Source organism: Stegodyphus dumicola, chromosome X1 (assembly GCF_044657685.1).
Source record: "Stegodyphus dumicola isolate Sdum_Otavi_A_Nest chromosome X1, ASM4465768v1".
NCBI classification, from domain to species: domain Eukaryota; kingdom Metazoa; phylum Arthropoda; class Arachnida; order Araneae; family Eresidae; genus Stegodyphus; species Stegodyphus dumicola.
Window position 1 is genome coordinate 64,830,907 of NC_140780.1, and position 20,965 is coordinate 64,851,871.

General features: G+C 33.7%; 1 long non-coding RNA gene across 7 annotated transcripts in view; it reads right to left on the minus strand.

Annotated features, from left to right (window-relative positions):
* Nucleotides 1-922: 922 nt before the first annotated feature.
* The window catches only part of LOC118181451 (uncharacterized), a 119,704-nt gene continuing 99,661 nt past the window's right edge, over nt 923-20,965 (minus strand). For 4 of the 7 annotated variants that reach the window (XR_004756883.2, XR_015038789.1, XR_004756882.2 and 1 more), the window contains 3 exons: nt 16,345-16,480; nt 5,022-5,223; nt 923-1,055 (listed from right to left, as the gene is read on the minus strand). This is a non-coding gene — a long non-coding RNA (uncharacterized LOC118181451). The remainder of the gene's footprint in view (nt 1,056-5,021; nt 5,224-16,344; nt 16,481-20,965) is intronic. The other 3 variants (XR_004756885.2, XR_004756884.2, XR_015038788.1) reach the window with 1 other exon arrangement.

The following is a 20,965-nucleotide window of genomic DNA, read 5'->3' on the forward strand; positions in this document are numbered from 1 at the left end:
GGGAACCCAATCGCCAAATTCTGGAGGTGGAGAATTATCCTCCGCCACCTTTTAGTTCGGGAGCCACTGACATTAGGTTTTTCTAAAGCAGGAGAGATGAGAAATGAGCAGTGCTCTCGCCGGGACTCGAACCACGGACTTCTCGATTACGCTCCGTGCGTGCTGACCATTACACAATGAAGGCATGCTAAGAAGGTGGGAGATATACCTTATAATTTCAGAAAAAGTTCGATTTTGTGTCAAAATACTTATAGTAGAACAATGCTATATATACATCTTATATTTTTCTATAAGATCCTTTTTATATCTCGAAAGTTGCTCTTTCGAGACATAAAAATAGCAATTCGAATTTCGTCAATCGGCCCATTAAAATGGGGGATATAGAACTGTCCCCTCTTTTTTTTTTTTTTTTCGCACTCTTTATGTATTCTTTTTTTACATTATTTATATCACGAAGAAAATTAAAGACATTTAAATATATAAGCAACATGCTGCTAATTTTGTTGAAACGAAACGAAATTTAGAAAGAATAAGAGTTATCTGATGTTTTCCCCGGATTTCTGAATGTTTTTATTCATTCTTTTACTTCAACGAACTGAAAGATTTTCTGGGTGCTTCCCAGGAATATTAAAATTGCTTACGCTTGCACGCATTTTTAATACAATGAATAACACTATCCCTTGAAGATATGAAGCGGGATAAATTATTGCAATTTTCAGTTGTGCTAATTAATTCTAAAAATTTTACTCATCATCAAACAACTGATATGATGTTGAAGGTATTCTGAAGCATGCTAAAGAAACAATTGACTAACTTCAGTCTCACGATAATAATATAATACACAGAAAAATGCTGTGATTTCGCGTGGGCTTTTATGTAATAATTTTGCGCCTCTGTGTGAAAGAAAACACAACACTGGGCATACCACCAACTGTTTATTAACTAGCATTTTCTCTATTGCGCAATCTCAGTTCACTTTCATTAAGATATTTTTCAGGTTGTTTCAGGTTACTCCAGGTTTGTTTCAGGTTCAGTGCCACAACAGCCTCTATTTTCTACAAAGAAAAATAAATAAATAAATAAATAAATTAAAAAATTCAAAATAATACAGTAAATAAATTTTTTAGTTCATTTATGTTCATTCGCCCAAAACTGGACAAATTTTTACCTTACGTTACAAAAATATGCTCAACAATCTCTGACAAAAATAACAGAAAATAATGGAACTTCTTTTGAGAAGTAATAAACTAGTAGCTTTAGTTATGGGAAATTAAAAAAAAAGTTTTAAAAAGACCAGATTGTACAAGTGAAATCAGTCAGGTGGCAACACAACATAAAATATCATTTAGTTGAATACTGCACTCATTTTACTTGATTGCTACATTTACAATGCTTAAAACTTTAATGTTAACTTAATTATGCTCATGCTACACACTGCGAATTTCCACCAAAAACTTTATGTTGTATCTGTGGCTCCTCTTAGTTATTGCGATCTGATTGCGATAAAATGTCAAACTGTAGATTCTTATTTCTGTTTACATTAATAATACTAGAATTATAGTTTCATATTTTGAAATATTTACATAGATTTGATCGAACAGAAATCAAAGTAAAATGTTTAACCTTTTCTGTATTTGATATAGATTGATGTAATTAAGAAGTCAAATAACCAGTCCTGTTTTGTTTTGTATAGAATATCATAACTGTATTCCTACAAACTTCATGAAAACTTCGTTTCGTAATATATGTAAGCAGAACGGTGTGAAGGAGGATGACTCATTTTATTTCCCTTGGATCGAAATATCCAAGTACATAATTTTGAAGAATAATAAGGCCTAGAAATACCATGACTATTATCTATAGTAAAGCTTACAAAAAATTGACTTTTCTGCTTTATTGAAAATAATTTAACACATATTAAAAAAGCGTAAGATAAAGGTATTTCTGAATATAATTGTCCTTAAACAAAAACAAAAAAAATATATTAAATGAAAAAAAGTGCAACAAATCTCGGTAAAAGTGGAGAATGAAACAAAGAGAGGCAGTCTGCTCTGAAAACAAACAACGCTTACGTCTTACACATGGTATGTGCTAATCTGACACGTCACCTTCAATCTTTCGGTACACTTTTCCCTCTCGTACTGAAAGACAGAGGAGATTGAAATGTGGGCAATTGCTCAGTTTCCAGAAACAGGGGCTGAACATTTAGCACAGAGGAGGGGGCAGTACTAATATTTTGAGAGAGTGCCGAAACCTGCCGACACATGGTATATTCATCAGCTGCAGGTCCCCTGAGAGACACTACAGATTCCTTTGAGAAACAGCTGTTTGCGTTTATTTTTTAGGCGATGAATAGACATCTCCGTTAAGCCTGTAGCTTTTTTTTTCTAAAAATCTATGAGAAATATTGATAAATAGCCATGATGATATTGTAATGTTTTACAGATATAACAGACAAGTTGTGAAATCGCAAGATGAGGGCAAATACTCTAAGTCACTGAGTTCAAGTAGTGGCGATACTTTTTTAATTTAATTCCTATGGTATAAGTTGGTCTCTACACTGTTTGGTATTCAATGCGTTGTATGTTTGTTTTTTGCTTGTAATAATTTAAATTTTAATTGTTATGGGAATGAATTTAAGCATAAACTGTATGATCGGGTTCTAGGGAGTCATATGCAAAGTTACATATGTTTTGAAGCAAATATATATTCCATTTATTCATAAAAATAATTATTAATTTTAATTTAAGTTAAAAGAGTTTAGTATTTTTGTAGAAAATGAAAATTATTAACTTTAATTTAAGTTAAAACAGTTGAGTATTTTGTAGAAAGTTCTGAGATACATGATATTCATCCGGAAAAATTTTTTTAAGTAAACTGCGATTCTGGGTTTTTGGAACCCACATCTTTACGATTGAAGGCTAATAAATAATGGCAAACTATTTGACAATCAGGGTATCATTTATGCTATGCGTGATATAACGGCAGATTTGTTAATTATCGCTGTCTTTTGAGACTTAAATATGGGTAGAGATATTAATTTTTTTTGAAGCAAGAGATAAGAAACGTATGCACTGCCCTCGCTGGGACTCGAGCGTAGACCTCTCGAATACGCGCCGAGTGCGCTAACAGTTACACCACGAAGGCATGGAGAAAGGAAGTAGAAAATACTCCCCCTTTTAAAGAGCGACTGGAGATTAGGGGACCCAGTCGCCAAATCCTGATGGTGAAGAATCATCATCCACCGCCATTTTAGTTCGAGCGCCACTTTAAAGACATTAGGCTTTTTTTTGGAGCAAGAGATGTAAAAAATATGCAATGCTCTCGCCGGGACTCGAACCTGGACCTCTCAAATACGCGCCGAGTGTGCTAACGCTGTTACACCACGAAGGCATGCAGAAGAGAGGAAGAAAATACCTTATATAAAGTTTGTGATTTTCAATAAATGTAAAATATTAAAATTTGATATGAAAAACGAATGTTTATGTAACAATAATGACAAAAGTTTATTGTGTTCATATTATAGTCGATCAATTTGTGGAAATGCCCCAGAAGGAAACTGCAAATAACTGTCTTCCTTATGATTTCTACCGATTCTTCTAACAGAACAATCACCATCTGGTAACATAAGAAATCATTTGACATACTCATAATTGAGACACCCTGATCGGTTAGTGGTTAATGCACCTCGCTGCTATATCGTTCGTTGGGCTCTGGTTCAAATTCCGGAGAAGGCATGGATGTTTGTATAGTATATATGTAACAGGAAGCATTTAAAATACAATTCGCGCTGAAAGTCCTCTCGGGTGGTTTGGTTGCAGGAGAAGAAAGGTGGAAAGACTTCGGATCCGTCCCCTCGGGATTCTACTTCAAAACTGGGATGGAGTTGGACAAAGTCATTCTATCACCTAGGAGGTACTCAAGGCTCATGCAAAAGACCGACTCAGGTTTGGGCCCCTTTTCACGATAAATGTCGTGGAATGTTCTGATTAGGTCGGATAAATGAGATAAGCCACACGTCATAATCGATCTAAAATTTTGTAAGCTGCAGGTGAAAAACAGGTAAAATATGTCAAACCTTTCAGATTTGAATAAATAAGGAACTTAAAAAATATTAATGCCCCCCCTGGTATAACTCCTATTTATATTATGTAAACGAAAAAGGTACAAGACATCACACTCTGTACAGTTAGCTTGTTCGGTCGCCTGGAACGAAACAATGCCTTTATCAGCGATCTTCAAACACATATATTAGCCATGTAATTTGGCTAATCATTAATGAATACACAAATGTAACTTAGTTGCATTTGCTGGTTAATACAGGATAGCGAGCGAGTATTTCTTGAGTTAGATTCCTTCCCTTTAAACCAGAAAATTTTCAAAAAATGTTATAAATTTATCTGTGAGTGTAAATATTCAGTTTTAGAAAATTACACTAAAAGTAGAGTGACAAGAAGATTCAAAATGATAAGATGATTCAACTTGATTGATCCGATTTCAAGCAAGTATAGTTCTAGACCTATTAACCGCGAATTAATTTTATATACATTTACAGAAATTATTCTTTTCAAGCCATTAACAGCCTTAATTGAAAGTTGTTAATATGATATTGTAAAACTATGTTTAAAAACATAAGTTGACGTATAGAAAATAAATTTATATTTAAAAATGATTTTATAAGCAACGAGATTATAAGAAACAGTCTAAATGTCAGAAACAAACGATTCTTAAAACAGTTCCTCAACTTCAACTTCAACTTTTATACTCAGTTCTGTTTCAAATGGTTCCCGAGAAAATGGTTCCCATTTGTTTCAAATGGTTCCCATTTGTTTCCCGAGATTAATCATGATTTAAAAATTGCCCGGATATTTTTCTAAAGATGCTTTGAAAATCAGGGCATCATTCAGGTTCTTTTCTCAAAGAAATTACATGCCTTCTTAGGAAAATTACAATCTTGATACTGGCCTTAGAATGATTACACACTGTTTTTAAATTAGCCATGGAAAAACGAAAAGGATTACCATTATTCTTTCAATGTGTTTCAGCACAAAAAAGCTCATATCGGTTTCTTTCACTTTATTTTTCTTTTCACTGCAATCTCTATTTATTCATAGTCTCTTTCGTTTCATTTTATTCTTTCTGGAGATGTTGCTTGGCTAACAATGTTGAATATACTGGATTTTAATTTATCCCAATACCTTGTGTCTTGTCAACGCATTAAGGCTGAAAATACAAATAAGAAAGAAAAATAAGAAACAATGTAAAAAGTTATAATAAGTTTGACAAATGTTTTAATTTGTGAAAACAAATGCACTGTAAAATAAATCAGCAACAAATATAACAGAAGCCTAATACCATTAAAGTACCTATTCACTGAATGGAAAAGATGAACAACGTATAACTGTAATCACGGCTTACTTTTTTAAACTGTTCGAGAGTTTATAGCTTTCTATGCGAAATAAAGAACATAAAGAAAGAAAGAAAATAAAGAACCTGGTCAAAACTGTATTCAACAGATTTTAAAGAAAATCTAAATAAAATATATAATGCCATTTATTTAAAGAAGATAAGTAATTGCAAGAAGTTCCTCTAATTTCAAGGTTGCTGTTCGCAATTTTAATTTTAAAACTTTAATAAACTTTCTCTTATTATTAAAAAATTCATTATGTTCTTGTCATTATGTAAGCATAACATTCATTGCTAATGTTAACATTCCTTTAAATGCATTGAATTAAAAAACTAGTAACTGCATTTAAAGGTCATCTGCTGAAGTCCGGTGCAAATTAAGATTAACGACAAAACCTTCAATCATCAGCCTTAACTAAATCCTAACTTATCTCGAAATAATAGGATCATAATTTAGAGATTATATTGATAGAAAAGGTAAAAATATATTGATCTCTAAAATATAGTGAGTGAGAATTTAAATAATATATCTAAAGTATTATTGATCGTCAAAAGCATTCATGAGAATATGTGTAAACAATTCAGTCTTTAAATAAATTGTAATTTCTATAGGAAATTAATCTTTAAATTCCTGAACAAACAATATAAATTTTGCAAACATATGAGGTATAATTTTTGAAAAAAGTGATTTATGCTTTAGAATATGCATGCTTTATGGATGATGGAAGAAATCTATAAATATAAACTTTATGTATGGTGCCCCCTAGAGCCAATGTTTCAGTTTGTAAAACAGTCCTTACCCTTTAAGAAATTCATATGAAAAACCTCCTTGCCTTTACAGACAAAAATTAGCGGAAACAAGAGTAATTCAATACAATCCTCTCAAAAAATAAGCAACAAAGGTAAAACAGGGAATAAAACAAAAACCATTAAATGGGTTTGGCGTGAAATTTATCCAAGAGGTTCATTTGGTTTGGTTTATGTGAATACGGCAAAGCCTCAAGAACTTTCTGCGTAAGGGAAATGATGCCTTCGTGGAGGACTTTCTAAGGAAAACTGGCTCGTATACACGTTACACATGGGGAAAATAACAAAAACGTCCATGCAGCCAACCCGGTTGCGAGATTCGAACCGTGGACCCGAACTACCAGAGCTCAGCTACTTTACCACTCGGCCGCTGGTGGGCCGAGCGGTAAAGCAGCTGAACTCTCTTACACTGAACTATCGCTGCTTGCGAACTGACATATAGGTCCAGCATGCCCCTTTTTAAGGCATTGTGGTGTGATTGCGGGATTGCGTTTCATGCTAATTTTGGTTGCATGTTTGCATTCCGCGATGCAATCTCTACTTCATATGTAAGTTGTCTGTTTTCATTCGCCTTTTAATATTTGTACCTTTTCTTTTAGCAATTGTTGCTTACTTTTGAGTACAAGTGTAGTTTTATGGGACCAGTTGCTAATTTAATAATCTCACCTTACCACATACGAAACTACAAACTGGCTACCTTTCTTCCATCGCTGCTCTCTTAAATCTAGTCGAAAAGTCCTAAAATTCGATTGAAAACAAGAATTGAAGATAATGAAAGTCATAAAATTCCTTCCGGGGCATTTTCATGAATTCTGCACGTAAACATATGAAATCTCTTGCATTTTATTTATTAGAATATAATGAATATTTTACTAAACGGAGTTCTTTCTCAACGGCTATCATATAAAAACTAAGTAATGCAATAATTTTTATAAAATTTGCTATTGGTTTTGAACGATATTTCTAGAATCAATGCTTAGAGAAATCAAGTCCGCAACAACAATTCTCACTACCGATGTAGTTATTGAAAGGTGTAGTGAAATTTCGGTGCTGTACATGAGAACAATTTTTTTATCCCAGATGGGCTATTAGTCTCGAAACGGGATTTGGCGGTGTATTACTTAAAATGTCTGGATCGCATTTCAAATTATTGGCGCGAAATATTATCGCCCTGTATTACTTTTAAAGAAATTAAATCATGAAGAATCTACATGAATGCATTTATGTTTCTCAGACTGTGAAAATATCTAGGGCCGGGACCTAGGGCCATCAAATTTTGAATAACGTAGTCCTCCATCCGAATATGTGCACCTGGAAGCCCGAACTTTGAATTTAGAATTTTATAGCTCATATTTTGTAAAACTTTAACAAATTTTTAACAAACTCAAAGATTTGAAGGCGAGCAGTGGCAACACTGTATGGACTAAAACATCATCGTTATCTCCAGCGCGTGAGACTGTATATCGGAAGTTTTAAAGATATGCTGTTTTTAAATATTTTGTGATTTTGCTATTCAGCTGAATTTTATGCGGCGTAAGTGCGAAGAACAGGATATTTAATTTATAAATTTAACACATATTTTTTTTTGTCTTTTTAATAATAAAAAAAAAGTTTTGCAAGCCATCTTATTATGAAAACTGTACACTGATATGATAAACTGAGAAAGACTGAAAAAAGTAGAAAATATATGCCAACATCTAATATTTCATCGGTAATTCTAAACATATGCTGCTTTTAAAAATTTTGTAATTTTGCTACTGAATTGTATATGGCGTAAATGCGATGAAAATGACGCTTTAATAAAGCTGAAAGGACAAATAGAAATGGGCTAGCAGGAGCGAGTGCAACAGCATACTGGTAGACTGCGAGCTCAGCGAGAGCATAGAAAAACCTTAACAAACCGTTCTAGACGACCATTAAAATCTGCTTTTTTTTTTTTTTTAATTTGCAAGCAATTTTCGATACTGTCTATATAACATTGAAATCTCATAATAAGTTAACAAATGAGTGTTACTTTCACAAATAACTGAAGAAAAAGGAGCATTATTATACAGATAATATGTGCTGTACAATATCAACTATAATAAAATCTTTCGAGGATTACCCGCCTAAAAGATTTGATACCATTTTTAATCCTTATAAGCAATAATACCAATCTGATTTAAGTTACGACAGCACAAAATTTAAATAACTCTTTAGCAACAGGATAACAAGTTGCGAACTTAGACTGCCAAGGGTATTTCTTCATACCAAAGACGAACAGCTTTACGAAACCGCACCCAGAGAACCGTTTTACTAAATCCGTCAACGATTTGTCAAGAGTAGTCCCCAATGGGCTGGGGGAAGCTAGGAAAACGCCAAGCAACGCTGGGGGAATAGTCCCCGTTTTGTGGAATATCATCTGTGCATCCTTTAGCACTGTCTCCGCGAAATGCCGCACCTGGTAGCGATGATTAGCGCTTAGCAGCTGCATGCGAAACGAGGAATGGCACGCATGTCCCATTAGTCTTAGTCCCCATGTTTCATAATATCTCTTCGGGTTATTTGGCTTTTAAACAGCTCTATTTGTCTCCCAACACTGTTAAGTCCCTCCTTCCTTTATTTTTATTGACTGCGCAAAGGTTTAGAAGGCAGCGCGTATTTTCTCTTACTTTCCAGTATCCCATTTGATGAATCCGAACAGCATCAACAGTGTTAGAGAAGATCTTGGAGACCTAGAAGTTTTTACACATCTTAGTGCATAGCCAGTCATAAATTTCACTTATCATAAAAGAAGCAACACCTTTATTTCCGTCCTTAGAAGCAACACCTTAGTCATCCCTCATAATTTATTTTTTAATGGGTTGTAGCTTATTGTTGCTGAAAAGGAATCTTGCAGTGCTAAACCTAATTTTCACAACTATTATCTTAAGATGTTTTTTAAAAAAAATAAAGAAGACAATTTCGTCCAAGACTTCATACTATTTCACAATTTTTAAACCTGTAAAATCTCGAGTATTATGCAATAATTTGAATCCAATAGGATGCTTTTTTTCTGCAAAGTTTTCATTATTTTTAAAAAAATAGGGCTTGCATGATTTAGGATATATTAAACACATATTTCTCCAAATTTTAAAGAGTATTTTCTTGTGAACGAAGCAAAAGGTAAAGCAATAACAGTTTCGTCACCACTGATTCATTCTGATAATGAGTTGTTTGAATAATTATTTAACGATTTCAGTCATGTGTAATGGAAAGTACAAATCCTCAGAAATCCTCTGAAAGTAATCTTTAGAAAATCCTACAGAAAGACCTTTCGTATACTAAACGAGACTCCAGCGCACTACTACATTCAGCTTCGCATACTAAAGGAGACTCCAGCGCACTACTACATTCATCTGGAACTAATCAGCCAAGATTTCTATCGGGCAATAATGCAATATTGCAACAATTTAAAAATATGTTATCTGATAAATGATGCCTGCCTCTAATTTTTCCGACAGCCGTCGGATGCAAACTTTTAACCACACAATGCAAAACTCAGCTCTCTAGTTCAGAATTTGAAGCCTGCAGCACGAATTATCACAGTATTAATTTTTTTTGCTGCAAATGCCTTTTCTTCTGCGATAAACGGAAAAGCATATATGCCACTTCATTAAAATTAGTGCTCGTATATACCGTACCGAAGCTCAAATGAATTGCACACATGCAGCTTAAAAGGAACGTCTAGTCTGAAACAGGTATTCTTGAGTATCTTAATATATCTGAACTCCCCCCCAGGACAAAAATATTAAGATTATATATTTTCCTTTGAAAAATTATGTACTTTAAAATATACTTCTTGATACAACAAATTTACAGAAAAAAAGATTTGAATTTTCGGGGGGAGGGGGGGGAGTTTAATCTGTGTCAGGTGTTCTTGCTATAGCTCCTCTCATTCACCATTTTTAGTAAGTTTAATAGATCAAGAACTATATTATTTTTCAGAACTGAAGTTATAAGCTGTAACCTTTTTTATCTTATTACAATTTACATTTCTAGTCTATGCCAGTTTTTCCAAAGTGTGGATCATGACCCATTAATGTGACAGAAAACACGTTTTAGTGCGTGGCGAAAATTTGTAAAGTTTTATTTATTTTTTAATTAATCTACATATTTATTTATAATTATTAGCTTAAAATTACTGATTGTAAACAATTACTTGCATTTGTTTATTATTATTACACAGTTACATAATTTTCTCCTTGCTATCCTTTTTTTATAGAGCGACTATATGCATTTGAGTCACGATGCTGAAAAAAATAGTGTTACAGTGTAATATCATTACTTAAATTAACCCGTTATTATTACCATGATGATGGTTTTACCGAAACACGATCCTCAGCTGCAAAACCATCGAAACTAGTCCTGTGAAAATTTTGAAAATATAACGCTGATTTTTGTTGTTTGACTTCTGAATTAGTATTTGTTCGGCGTGTTATTGTGTCTTAATTAGACGGGATGTATTTTATTTCTGAAGTTTATAAACAATTACATACAGTATTGTCTAAAAACAAAGCGGGATAAGGTGCAGGTTCTTACAATCACATACAGTCTGGTCTAAAAATAAAACGTTTTAACGGCTTCGTTGTAATTATACAAGAGGTTTTAGGCACAGCTTTGATGATTACATACAACTTGGTCTCAAAGCAAAATGCATTAATAGCATTTCGATAGTAAAAATACAACAGCTTTTAATGTCACGAATTAATGAATGATATATATGTATGTTTGTATATTAAAAAAAGTTAGAATCTTTATGATATCCTAATTGTCGTGGCACAACGGGTGAGAAACACTTCTCTGAAAAATCGCTGCATTTGATACATCCTACTGAATGCCTAATTTAAGGCACAGAATTCCTTTTAACTTCATGACGAAACATATAATAATGCTAGATTAAAAAAGGTTTCTAAATCTCCTAGAAATGTTAATGGGAGTACATCACATGGCACAACTTGTTTTGCTTTACGTTTTCAGTATAAAGCTGTCTTCATGCCCCCACCTCAAAAAAAAGTTTTTCGGGAAGACACAGTTGCCTTTTTTATTATTGTAACAGCGTTATACAAATGATGTGCTTATGACATAATTTACTTCGTTTTTCGGTTTTATTTACTTCGTTTTGGACTGTATGACATTAAGTAGCTAGTCTTTCCAGTTTGATGATTCTTAAAAGTGTGGTGACGGAAATGATTAAAAAATGAACCTACTTTTTAATTACATTAGTAAATTATATTAATGAAATCGAACGCTATCTGTTTAGAACACGTATGTTTGGAAAAATTGATCCCATTTTGTTTCCGGTAATCTCATCCAGCAGATTTTTGCAACTTTAGCTAACTTCTCGATATGTTCGGAAATCGAAGATGTCTTATAATCAAATAAAAAAACATTCAAATTAAGCAATTATATCTAAACTATCACACGATCAAGTGGTCTCTAAGTACTGTTACAATAAATGAAATGATTGTCAATGTATTCTTTGAGAATTCCAACACCAACCAATATTAAATTCACCAAGCAATTTTACAGCTAAGAAATATCGCTGCTGAAAACTTGAAGTAAGGTTTACAGGAAAAATTTTGTTTTATGTCTTCAAGAACCCTCGCAGGTTTAGTTTTCAGCTCACTAATTGGAAATTGTTACAAGAAGAGCAACGAGTTTCACTTCTTAACATAAACATATAATTGTCACTCAAAGTGGAAAAGAAAATGATGAGACGAGCATTTTCCAGAAATCCCCCTCTGGGGAACCTTTTTTTTTCCTTTCTTATATCTTTCAAGCAAAGTAAGCCAACTTCGTACCGAGGCGAGTATTTATGCAGGATAATTCGGTACCCGAAATAGAGATACCGCTTTAAAAGAGAAGCTCCCTTTGGCAGTGTCAAAATATGTTGATGGGAGGGTAAGTTATCCGTTGCTTTTGGAAAGGTTCCACCGACACGATTACTTAAAGCATTAACTGTTGCCGTAGCCACAATGAGCTTTAAAACAAGCAACAAAACTGGAATTTATGAACTCGGCGAGTCAGCGCGCAAAGTTGATTAACGATCATCCATAGCAACACGTTGTCGGACTGAACAGACAAGATGTTAAGCAAAGTTTATGCGCCCCTCACAAAGGAGTGCTCACATGAGAAGAGTTATTTCGGGAATCTATTCCAAAGAGAGGCCCGTCCCCTCTCGATCTTCATTTTTCACCTCACTGGCTCCTACCCTAGTTTATTCTTGGACGATTTAAACTTCTCATTGGATGGGGAACTTAGCGAATTTTATCGGGGGAAGAGACCAGTAAGAGACATTTCAACACCTGCGAACCAGTCTTCGCTCACCGGTTATTAAGGAAGACACTCAGAGGTGAGACAATGAATTCTCAACCTCCAGAACAGAGAGCTATTGAGATTTGAAGATTTTGGCTACTAGCATGGTGTAACGATTTATCCGAGGTTCAAAGAACAATCTGGAAGCATTTTCTGCAGTATTGTTCTATCAAATTAATTATACAGCAGGAGACTGACTGTTGAACTCAAGATTTACGAGCAACGCGAATTTTAACGTGACATACGAAAGTAATCTGCTAGATGGCACGTATCAACAGTAAAAATAAATTACTTTGCTTGAGCCTATCAACCTCCTTTATATTTGTGCATTTGAGTGCGAGTTGATTTAAGGAGTAAAAAGTGTAAGCTCACTGAAAACAGTGTTTTGAAAACAACATGGATATTTCAAACTGGAACACACAAATAAGCTTCTTAAATTGATCAATTCACTCAGCGTCTTTAATTCTGTATCGTCTACCTTCTTCCTTCACGAATGCTTGAAATCAATGTGGAAATTGAGCGATGCTTTTGTCACAGGTGTACCTTTTTATGTAGAAATGTTTACGTTTAAAATCAGCCTCTTAAAAATAATTTATTTATCTCAAAACTCAAAACGAAAGTACAGGGGTTGGACAAAAATATGGAAACACCTTTAAAAAAATGTTTCTTTGCTTAATATGATGTAGGAAACCCGTTGGCATCCAAAAAAGCTTGCAGCCTTCTCGGAATGGATAAATACAGTTCCTGTATGTTTGCCAAGAGAATATTATACCATTCTTCCTGCAAAACGGTGGCAAGTTCAGATAACGATGTTGGCGGTGGATAACGAGAACGCACTTTCCGTTCCAATGTAGACCACAAAGGTTCGATAATATTCAGATCTGGTGACTGTGGTGGCCAGGGGAAATGGGACAACTCATCCTCGTGCTCAAAAAACCAGTCCTGGACAATGTGAGCTGTGAACAGGGGCTTTGTCGTCTTGAAAGACACCATCACCATCGGGGAACAAAGTTTGTACCATGGGATGAACTTGATCGGCCAAAATAAGTCTTGGCAGTCATGTGCCCTGACACAATTATCATGGGGCTAGCAGAGAACCACGATATGGCTGCCCAAACCATAACAGAACCCCCGCCATGTTTCACTCTTGGCAACAAGCAGTCTGTATTATAGGCTTGAGATGGCGTTCTCCAGACGTAAACTCGGCCAGAAGTGGGAAACAATGTGAAAGAAGACTCGTCAGACCATATTACTCGCTCCCACTGCTCTATAGTCCAGGCTTTGTGACTTAAACACCACCTTTTCCTGTTACTGGCATTAGCATCACTGATGAGTGGCTTCTCAATTGCAGCACGGCCAGCTATTCCCTGTTTATGAAGCTCCCTTCTAATTGTTTTGGTACTCACAGGGTTCGGTAACACAACATTCATTTCAGCAGTAACTTTTGCAGCTGTGGTCTTCTTATTTTTTGTCACAATTGCCCTTAATGATCGTCTGTACCGATCACTCAGGACACACTTTCGTCCGCGCTGTGATTTAGCAGATGATGTTTTTCCGCTTTTCAAATATGCGGAATAAATCTTCGATACAGTACCTCTTGAAACACTAAACACCTCGGCTACGTTGCTTACGGAAGCACCTGCCATACATGCTCCAACAATTTGCCCACGTTTGAAGTCTGTTAACTCTGACATAATGCAATGACAACCTCACATAACAGTACTCCGACAACAACTGAACTGTTTAGCACATTTACGAAGTTGTATAGGTGGCGTCAGTAGTCAAAAACGCCAGCGCCACCTACATATTTCATTAAAATCAATCTTTCTTTTCAAACATGCATTTCGCAAGGTGTTTCCATATTTTTGTCCATCCACATATATACTTGTCCATCCAATGTATATATTCCTTAATATAAACACGTAGTTACAAATGTTGTCCTCATGTATATAAACACATATTAAAGATTATACATCAACAAGTATTATAATCGAATTCCATGCATTAAAATGTCTTCTTTTTCTTGCGAAAAAATCTTTTTTGGCATTTATTTTATAGTTAAAAAATAACGATACGTTTTAATACAAAACTTTTACTGCTTCACAATAATAAAAGAATTCTTACCGCACGCGTATCCTCCTCATTTAAGGACACAAATCCCCTCCCATTTCATTATCGAATCCAAACTAAGCATTTATTCTTCTTGCTAAGCTTAATTTATTGAAATTTAAAAAAATATATAGTATAACTCCAGTACCTAATTCCATTCGACAGAAGTGTATATATATACAAGGCTATAATTAATTATTGCATAATACATAATTAAAGTACCTTTCCAGAATAGGTATAATTGCATAAAATTATACAGAAAATAATTTTATTAATTGTTAATTAATTCTTTAAAAAAGATCATGTTCATTTATAATAGTGAAATGTAATAATTACTGCTACGAATATGCTATTGAGCTGTTGCATATCGACTGCTACAGTTGATGTGCGCTGACTGCGTTTCATAGTTATTCGATAATTTGCATTAAATAACGTTATATATATGCACATAGCTAAAAAATTGAATTTTTAAAGTTTTTTATGATAAACATTAAAATAAGGAACCAAGTGCATATTGCAGAGAACGATTTTGGTTGGATTGGAGTACCATTCCGTTCACCAGGATATGAACACGGCTTAAGCTATCAGTGTTCCTCGATTTTATCGCTCGGTCGTGTTCACTAGCGGTAAAGTCGACAAACTCTAGTAGTTTGACCCAGGTTCATTTTCCTACGTACTGCTGGCTGCATGGGGCTTTTTGTAGTTTTTCCCATGTGTAACGTGGATATGAGATAATTTTCCTTAAAACGTCTTCGCAAAGGCATCCATCCTCAAAAGCAGAGAGCCCTTAAGTTGCTTTGCCTTAACCATTTAGCCTAACCTAACCTCATCGTTCAGTCGCTGGTGAGTGAGTAAGCTCTTGCTTTTTATGTGAATCCTAAAATTCACAAAACGTTATTATGCATCACCAACATGTAAAGATAATTTTACATGTTTATGAAGAATGATAAGAAAAGGAACTATCACATGCAAATGAAAATATAATACTTACTTTTGCGCATGTTAAAAAAAACTAGACGTTTGTATGTTTCATCTTTATTATTCAAAACTAACGTTACATGTATTATAAAAGTTCACCTAAATCTGCCATATGAACCAATGGCTTTCCCAAAATAAATATGCTTCATGCGCAGTCCTTAGGAAAATACATAAAGTTCATTCTGAGGAAATACATACCTTTTTTGTAATAGTTTTCACGATGATGTAATTATTACAATTTATTCAAGGAAAACTGATATACAGAAGTGAAATTTTATAAATTTATGCCTCATATCGTGATTTAGAAATGATCTGATGAATTACTAATGAATGCGTTATGATAAAATTTTAAAATCATTAATTGCACGTTTAAAAAAATTACGAAGAATCTCTTACCGTAATTATTATTTTTTTCATTTCTTATCCATTGCACTGGTATTTCATTTATTATTTAATACCTCTTAAACATGAAAAATATATAATCCCTATACAAAGAATGCTTATTTATTTTAACTCTCTATTCACGTCAAGCGTAAGATCCTTATATGATCAACCAATGAAGAATTTTTCGCTTCGGTACTTTTCATTCGAAATAGACTTCAGCTATAAATTTGCTTATGAAACCTAATTTCCATAAATCACGCTACGGTGTTCATATTAAAAACCTTTCTTTCTTTTATTCACTTTAATTTTAACTAAATTACCTACCTAACATCTGAAAAAATTATCTGCTCTCTACGTACTTTTCGATGCAATAAGCATCAGCCACTGTCTTCCGAAAGAGATCCAATGTGTTATTCACAGAAGAGCCATCTAGCGTGAAATGAAACCAGATTGCAGTGAGCTGTAATGAAACAAAACAGTAAGAATGCTTAATAATAATCAATTATACGACACTAAACAATTAAAAACACTCCTTAATTCAGAATTTGCGGTTTCTAACTTCAGCTTTTTCTAAATTGCATCCCGAATAGTGACACGAAAAGTTTCACAAAAACTCCCATCTCTTTCGCTTGACAGCAATTTAATGTAACAACGGGAAAAAAGAACAGATTACGATTCTGCTATCTGTTGCAGAATTTACGTGAAACTATGAATGTGAGTCAATTACTCGTACGAAAACATTTAAGAGCACATGCTAATTAATAGCTGAGAGACTTTTTCTGATGGATTAATTGAATTAGCATGGAAAGGAGGAAATACATACTACTAGCTAATTGCTGTTGCCTCGGTGACCGACAAATGAGAGCTTTCTTGGGTCAACATTTTTTTACTATGCAAATGTATAGACATTTTATTTTCCTTTCATCGTCTTCTTCATAAAAAAAGGGATATTTTCTCGTTGTCATGGAGCTTCACATTAAGGAATAAATGCAACTTTCACAATAAATTTCGGTATTTAAAGGTGATTTTCAATTAGCGCTCAAACAGTAGCTTGATAAAATTCTCATTTTTTGGAGCTGGATAAAAAGTACTGTATTCCGCTAAAGGGATATTGTTTCTGCGAAACAAAATTCAGACAGATCACAAAGAAGTTCAAAATCTACGGAATCGCATAATTAAAATTGCTTAGCAGACTAAAATTAACTTTTGCATTTCCTATGAAACCGACAGCCGTTATATTATTGACATCTATATACTTTTAACAAGAAATAATAGGAAGAAATATTGTAGAGAGCTCGCTAAAAAGTTACCAGGAGCTGTGGCTCCAAGAAATAGTTCAACGCAATATTTTTTAAAAAATATTAACATGGAAAGGTGAAAAAACAGCCTACACGCGAAATAAAATACAGAACAAAAAACTGTTAAAATCAATTTTTATAAGTGTTAACTTTACACATATCACATCGATATGTTTTGCTCTTTTTTTGTGCATTGACATGTTTCCAACAATTAATTTTAACAGTTTTTTGTTCTGTATTTTATTTCGCGTGTAGGCTGTTTTTTCACCTTTCCATGTTAATATTTTTTAAAAATTACTTCCATGTTAATATTTTTAAAAAATACTGCGTTGAACTATTTCTTGGAGCCACAGATCCTGGTAGCTTTTTAGCGAGCTCTCTACAATATTTCTTCCTATTATTTCATATTTTTGCAGCATTTTGCGCAAACTTTTTAAGACCGAATAGGTCTTACCGCACTTTCAAACTAAAATTACAGCTTTAAACAGAAACTGCTTGGAATGTGCACTTAATTGTAAATTAAACGCAACTAAAATATCAACTTCTTGAAACTAATTAGTACAATGTACAAGCTCTTTGCTGAAATGTATATTCAAGTCACAAAATTATTTTTATAACAGTCAAATAAATACGGAGTCCTTCAACTCTAATCTGTCCATTTAAATTCACAGTAAATAGGTTTTGACTGAACATATATTTAATTATTTTTTCTTGGAAAAGACACATCTTTTTTAAATGGATTAAATATTTTTTAACTTGTTGTTTATCCGGTACACGCCATTACAACTCGAAAAAATACCATCCATGATTCTGAGTCTGTTAAACATTCGGTAACCCCAGAAGCTGTCCCGGTTTCTTTTCTTTTTTAATATTCCCTTTTTGAAGGGGCTAATGGAAGGAGGGGATGGCTTCATTTTTTTCCCAACCTCAGCTTTGATCCTGAGACTGGTATTCCCAGGCAAACATTGGAGAGCGCGTGGGGATCAGCAAAGGGGTACAGCTCATCATCGTTTGTCTTCTTAATTATCAGAGTTTATATGGAGTCGTGCATAGACAAGCGAAGAGTATGACAATCTGTTTGATGTAATAACTCTTTTTTAATTAATGTGAAGAAGGTTTTCGCTGAAAATAAAAAATAATGCACATTTTGCACATTTTCAACTCTCAGTTGAAAATGTGCAAAATAAATTAAATATTTCATTAGTCTACAAAATGTGTTGTGAAAGTAAGTATTGTAACGTGCACAATGGGAAAATGCCATGTAACTTAATATCTAAAATATAGTCAATGACTGTGTCTAGAAGCTCTTAAAAATATCTTTGACCACAATTTCGTTAATGCATCCGCTGAGCTTAGGAAACCGAAAAACATCATCTTTACTTCAGTTTCTTTAATGTAAATTAAGCTAGTTCCATGCAGTTCTTAGGATGACTTCCTAAATAGAATACTCTTCAGTATGTGCATGTAACCAACATTTCATAAACAGATTGTTTCACTGTATACATGAAATGTAATCTATTTATGAAGTATTGGGGGAAAATCAAACAAGAGGAGATATTTTCGAAGTCAATGGTTTGAATGATGCTGATTTGATAAGAGCAGAATCCCTCGCTGAGGATCCTGGGAACAATAATCGACACTTAGCATCTTCCTGTACAAGGTCCACTGGATAGCCGAGCGGTGTCTCCATTAACGGTCGATGGAAGCGGCTTTTAAGTCTCTCTTGGGTTGGAGCCAGGTGCGAAGGGACAAGATGACAGGCGTCTGCTCTTAGTTGCTTTCAACTTTACGGGAAATGGCATCCGAAATGTAGCTCTTTCGTAACCGCAATCCGTCAACCTTCTCAACGACTTGCACTCCAAATAACGCGATACATTTTAAGGAAAACTAAAAGAATATATTTTAGCTCCATCGTTTTGGAGAGAATTTAAGTTTTATCTTTAGAAGTCTTAAAACAATACTCTATTATTTAGTTCTTCATAAATTGAAGTTATTTTTTCTTTCGCTGGTAAGCTCCTTTTATTCCAAATAGACAAAAATTATTTTATTATTTCTTTTATCTAAAGCAAGGAAGCGTTTCGGATATATCTGTTTTCAACTTGTAACAGAAATAAGACTATTTAATCACACTGAACTTTGCTGAACTATATTTTTAGACATATATATATAACCGTATGTAATAGAGAGAAACAAATGTATAACTGTATGCGCGAGAGATAAACAAATGTATAACTGTATATGTGAGAGCGAGAAACAAATGTATAACGGTATGAGAGAGAGAGAAAGAAACCGGTAGTGGTATTAACAAATACTTAATTTTGCAAAAAAGTATTTCAATCCTGATTCTAATTTATCATCAACAATTGATTAAGAAGTAATGTTTGAATAGGATCCAAAAGTGAGACTTTTTTTTTTTTTAATTTTCACTACTTTTTTGTAAAACTTCATAGAAGAAACATCACTCTTCTGCTGGAAAATTTCGTATTTGATATATCATAATCATGCATAAAAAGAGTTCATGTACCAATATGAGATGAGTGAAGGCTTTATGTACAGGTATGGTTTTTGACTACGAGACTTATATTTATTTTTCCATTAATTGAAGCATTAAATACTGCGCAAATAATGTACATAAAAATTTTTAATTGGTTTACTTCAAAGTGCTACTATTTTCACTTCAATGTGTCCTTTGTTGTAATATCTTTTAATAATTAACGTTTATCTTTTTTTAGATCCATTTCTTTAACACCATTTACTTTTCATGCCCATTGCGTACCCGTGTGACCTCTTAATAGCGTTTCTATAAGTGCACCCATTCAACTCGTAAGATTTGCTCCCCTCACTCCCAAAAATCTGTAGCTCCTTTGTACAATTTCCAAACATCTTAACATGTTTGACTTTGTAGAGGTAAATTTAAACTCTGACTATAATAAGGAATATTTTAGCTTTATCATTTCTATGCCAAATAATTTCTTGCACATCTTTGCTTTATTAGCCCAGATATCATACCCAGCCATATTAGCCCAGTATCATATCTTTGGCCGAATGTCCAGGCCATCTTTTTCTAACTTATAAACAGTTTCATTCGCTAAAATATTAATTCTATCCTTTGTTTCTAGAAAACAGATAAAGATTTCTTAACGGCTATTAATTCATTTTTGGTATATATCTAATAACTAGACGCAGCTTTGCATGATGCGAAACATGTAGTGCACAATTAAAAACGAAAGAAAAACATTTTGCTTCTCATTTTCTAGGAAAAAATTCAAATCGAACACGCTACCTCAAATCGACCGGGGAAAACATTTTCTAAATATGTAAGTTTAATTATCTCAATAAACAATGAACGAAATAGAATGACGAAATTAAAAAAATGACGAAATTTAATTAAATAGAATGATGAAGTTTAAAAAATTATTGGCAATGTTTCCTTTGAAAACAATACTCTTATGAGACATGAAAAGAACGCATCTAATTTATCATTAGCTAATAACCATATATATCTTTCTGCAGAAAATTATTTAGCGCATATCTTCCTATAACAGAAAATATACCATACGTTAATACCAGTTACGGCTTCTTTATATAATGTTGCAAAAATCTGGTGTTCCAATTAATTTACTACTGCAACAAAATCAATAAGAACT